This window comes from Octodon degus, unplaced genomic scaffold (assembly GCF_000260255.1).
Source record: "Octodon degus isolate 3935 unplaced genomic scaffold, OctDeg1.0 scaffold00080, whole genome shotgun sequence".
NCBI classification, from domain to species: Eukaryota; Metazoa; Chordata; class Mammalia; order Rodentia; family Octodontidae; genus Octodon; species Octodon degus.
This window is the reverse complement of record NW_004524656.1, coordinates 6,443,957-6,449,357: the sequence shown is the minus strand read 5'-3', so window position 1 is coordinate 6,449,357 and position 5,401 is coordinate 6,443,957.

Here is a 5,401-nt window from a genome sequence, read left to right as displayed (position 1 = left end):
TCTCCCTGGCCCCTGGCTCCACAGTTTTAGCCTGGCTCCCTCTCACACTAACCCAATCTTTCCCACAACCCACTGCATCATTATTTCCACACTTCCAGAATCCATAGATGGTAGAAGGATTTTTTTTTTTTTTTTTTCTGTCTCAGAATGCTTTAAGGGCAGATTTGGCTGGCATGAGTTCTGGGGATTGAACCACAGCATCCTGAGCCTGACTGCTTTGTTTAAGCAGGGACGTAAACAACTGAGCTAATGGGCAAGTCTCCTAGAATCCATAGATGGAAACACACTGCACTTTATGGTTATGGGGCCCAGCAAGATAGCTCAGCAGACTAAATGCAGGGACTGGGGTTCCATCCCCAGCACTACATGCTGTGCTGGCCCTGCCCGCAGGTGCACTGAGTGGGCCAAAACCTGGCATGGTGGTACAGGCCTGTGATCCCAGCGCTGGGGAGGCTGAAAACAGTAGGATCACTATGAGTCCAAGCTGTGTAGTGAGACCCTGTACCAAAATGTTTTTTAAAATTAAGAAATAAAAGAAATATTGTTATGGTTTGTGTCTAGATGTCCCCCAAAACCTCATGTAGTTTTACATGGGGCTGTTTCAGAGATCATTGAATCCAGAATGTGTTGATTTGTTGTGCAAAGCTAGGAGTAAAGGTGCTGGGATTAAGGGTGGGTGATTGTTGGAGCAGTCCACTGATTGGATGGGCACTGCCCTAATCCTGGCTGGATACAGTGTAAGGGACAGAAGGAAGCTTGTCTCCCTTCTTTCTGTTTCTTTACTGTCTTCTGCCACCGCAAACTGTTTGTCTACGTGGGTGACCCTCTGCTAAACCACCCTGCTTTGGAGCCAGCCAATTACGGACTGAAACCTCTGCACACTGTGAGCCTTTATAAACCATAATCCTTTCCCTCTTTAACTTAGGCTGTTGAGCATTTTGTCTCAGAAAAGTAACTAAGACAAATATACTTAGTAGGGGTCACAGATTTAATCTGGTTTGCCCCCTCGGTGTATGTTGAAACTTGATCCCCATTGTGAGGTCTTAAGTGGGTGAAAATTTAATCCAACCTTGGTGTTTAGAAATGAGGCCTTTGGGAAGGGATTAGGATGCATAAATTTACTAGGGTTCATGATTAAATCCTTCTGACTCCATAAGAGAGGAAAAGCAGAAGAGACATACATACCTGGGGCCTGTTTCTTGTCTCTTGCCATGCTGAGATTCTCCCAGCAAGAAAGCGATCACTAGATGAGGCCCATCAACCTTGAACCTCCAGAACCATAAGCCAAAAGAAACCTCTTACTGTATAAAGTAGCCTGTCTCTGGTATTTTATGTAATACCAAAAAAACTAATACAGTAGGTACCTGACTAGATACATTCAATAGCTGCTGGACTCCCTGCATTGATTCTCTGATCATGGAATGAAGACAGCTGGATGTGCATAACTATTTCTGCAGATGTGATGACTTGGGCAGGCAGCATCTGGGAAACCCCAGCTTCCAAGAAAGAGAGTGAAAAGTTCATTTCAAAAGTAAAAGAATAATTCTGATCTCACACACTTTCTGAAAGAGCCTCAGGGACCTCCAGGAATCCTGGACCCTGCTCTGGGGATCTCTGTTGCATCGTTAGGCCACAGGACTCCATTTTGTCTTATTTAGGATGAAACACTACCTAGTAGGACAAACAAAGCCATGCTGAGCTGATCAATGTTGTTGAAGATCAAAACTGCAAAGAGGATTATTACAAAAGGTGATGGATAAAAAAATCATAATTTGTTGAACTAAGACAAAAACTAAATTTTAAATGTACCATCTTGAATTTTCATTTTGCTTTATTTTTACTCAGTTCCACATGTACCAGACATGTAGACTGAGAATAACTGGCCCAATAGCAGTATGAAAAAGATTGGTGGGTTAGCTCAGCCAGGAGCTAAATATGAGGCAACAGTTTGTGCCCTAATGTGAAGAAGCATCTGTTGATGTGATCACTGAGCCTGGGGCAGACAAGCAGGGACACCAGGAGGAGATGTGGAGAGATTGGCTACATCGTCTCATGCCCAGCCGCTACTTCCATCCCCACAAAATGAAGCGTATTTACATTCTGCTAATGATATGGTCAGTCGGTCAGTCGGTGGGTCGGTTGGTAAGTGTGTACGTGGGTGGTTGTTGACTGATTTTTGGAGACAGCGTCTCACGCTGTAGACTAGGCTGCCTTCAAATTCACAGCCATTCTCCTGCCTTAGCCTACCATGTGCTCAGAATACAAGAGTACACCACCAATACTCAGCTAACGACGTAGTTAGAAAAGTTTAAGTAAAAGAGAAATCTCTAGCCACACGTTCCTTTAAGTCCTGCAGGATTTCATAGTCAAAAGGAAAAGGACATGGTCCCTGCTGGATCTCAAGGTCTCCATTTGAGTGTCCCACCTCATGCTGCACCCAGGGGACAGCACTGGCCATGGTGTGGACTCCTCTGGCTGGCTAAATGTTACCCCAGGAGTTTGCTCTGGTCAGAGACCTCTGTCTATCGGCAGCAGGCTTCTGTAAAATATCCCAGCCTGAGCTGCCCAGCCTGAGCATCACCTAGTTGTCTTTCTCAATGTCATTCTTTGTTTGTTTTTGGTGCTGAGGATTGAATCCAGGGCTTCCAGCTTGCTAGGCAAGCATTCTATGGCTGAGCCAAATCCCCAGCCCCTCAGTGTCATTCTTCAGAGTTTGGCCTGTTCTTCTGGAACTCGGTTCTCCCTGGCCTAGTCTAGGAGAAAAGAGTCTCTGCTTCTTTCTTCTTGTTACCAAGATGGCATTTCTGTGCCCTCGTGAAGTGGTCCCGCTCCTTTCCTCTTGGGTCAAGAAGTTCCTTCCAAAGTCAGCAAGGATGCCCCAAGTGCCACACACTTCTGCCCCAGCCTGAGTCCATATTAAGAATGGCATTCCTGGGCTGGCCAGATAGCTCAGCAGACTAGAGTGCCTGCTTGGGCAGAGCACAGCAGCCAGGATTCAATCCCTGGGGTGATGTGCCAGCCCCATCCCTGGGGCGTACTGAGATGGCAATTGAGACTAGACTGGGTGTGGTGGCACACCTATAATCCCAGCACTTGGAAGGCTGAAAATGGAAGAATCACTATGAGTCCCTATCTACAGAATGAGACCCTATACCTATAGACCAGGTACTAAATACATTAAAAAAAAAAAAAAAAAAAAAAGAATAAAAAAAAAAAAGAATGGCATTCTAGGGTTTGCCTTTCATGTCCAGGGATCATGTGCAAGGCAGGCTCCGAAGTCAGATGTGGGTGTAAGTCCCAGCTCTGCCACTTGCCAGCTTTATGGCCTCTGCAAAGTTACTTAAACTCTTAAACTCAGCTGCCCCATTTATAGAACTGAATTAATATTATGTATTAGAAAGAACAAACAGGATTTTTTTTTCAGTGCTTGTGAAGAACCCAGCACCTCCTACATGCTAGGTAAGGGCTCTAGCAAAGATACTCCCCTGGCCCCTAAGTGGGACAATTACAGTAGAGTGGCTTATCTTAGTGTCTGGCTCATGGCAATCGTTCATTAAATGTTACATGTATGAATTAAATTCTATATCAAAAAAACTTCAAGGGGAAATGTGCTCACAAGGGAGGCTTTTAAGGCAGGCATGGTGACACAGCCTGAGAAGCTGAGGCAGGAGGATCAAGAGTTCCAGGGCCAGTCTGGGCAGATGCCTTTCTGCTTAGGACACCAGCCACTGTCTCTAGCTGGGGGAGCCCCAGGGCCAGGGCCACACACTGTTAGTTCCATTTCAAAAGAGACCCTCTCAGGGACATCAGCACAGCAAAGAGCCCCCTCCAGCTATCTCCCTAGAACAACAGTGGATCAACATCAGCTTTCAGATGATAGCGCTTTATTTTTTCCCCTTTCCCAGAAAAGCTTCAAAGATTTTAGAGTCAGGTTTCAGTGAGGCCCTGGCTCCCAAAGTCTGTGTGTTGTCATCTCACCCGGAGGCACCTCTGTCACTTGGTCAGCCTGTCCCTGACAAAAGCTGCAGTGGGAGGCCTGGAGCCTAGGTAGCCAAAAGTGAGAGGGGAGCAGTTGATGCTTACTTTTCTTTCTTTTTTTTTTTTTTCTTTTTTGTCCTTTTTAATTTCTTATAACATTTTTAAACCAATTTTTCATGCTTATATCTGGTAATCTGAACAACTAATTGGAAGACAACATTATGCAATACAGCAACCATTGTTCAAATCCCTATTGATTTGTTTGGTGAAGTTCTGTGTCATTTCATTTGTTATTTATTTATTTATACTATTTCTATTCTCTTTAGATTTTTTTAAAAAAATTAGGCGGAGTGTAGTGGCACACACCTGTAATGCCAGCGCTGGGGAGCCTAAGGCAGGAGGATCCTTGTGAATTGAAGACCAGCCTGGGCTACAAAGTGAGTTCAAGGCCAGCCTGAACTGCACAGTGAGACCTTGTCTCAAAAAGACAACAACAGCAAAAAAAAAAAAAAGTTAGACTGGGCATGGTAATGCCTGTAATCTCAGCGCTGGGTGGGGGAAGGGACTGAAAGCAGGAAGATCGCTATAAATTCAAGCTGTGTAGTGAGACCCTGCACCAATTACATTAAAGAAAACAGTTAGCCCTCCTGCCCTGACTGCCTTGACAATACACTTTCTTCACAACCATCAAGGCCCAGCTTAAATTTAGCATTCTTGGACTCCTCAGGGTTTTTTTCTGGAGCTCATCACGTCCCTCCTCAAGTCCCACACTTTTATCCCACCCCTCCCAGGGCTTGGAGCCACGTGTGTAGACACCCCAGCCAGCACATCCAGGGGTCCTACCCTACACTAAACAACTGATTCTATCCTTGGGGTGACAGGACTGGGGAAGAGACCCACAAAAGCCCTGGGAGTGTGCGGGGGCAATTAAGAAAGGAATTGGGGGTGGGGAGTGCATTCCACGGCCCATTTTCTATCTTTCTCATAGAGGAGGGACCCAAGCAGGTCAGAGCAGGGTCTCCTAAGGCCTCTAGCAGGAGGCCCCCTGGGTTCTGCAGGATGTGCTGTACTCAGGAGACATTTGTTCCACACAGCCCAGCGCCAGACAGTGTGCTAGACACAGAAGGCCCTGCAGTCAAGAGGACTGTCTGGTCCTCGCCCTCAGGGAGTTCATAGTCCAGTACAGAGATTCAGATATAAAGTGAGTAAACAGTAAATATTTATACATTTTGGAAAAAAAAAAAAAAAAAAAACACTATTGGGGGAACCCACTTTGTTTGGTACAGGTGATTTTTTTCCCCCAACACAAATAGGACTTTATCACTATTAAAAATCTGGTACAGCAGGGCCGGGGAGATGGCTCAGTGGAATAAGCGCTTGCCTGGCAAGTGCAAGGGCCTGAGTTCAATCTCCAGTTCCGCAA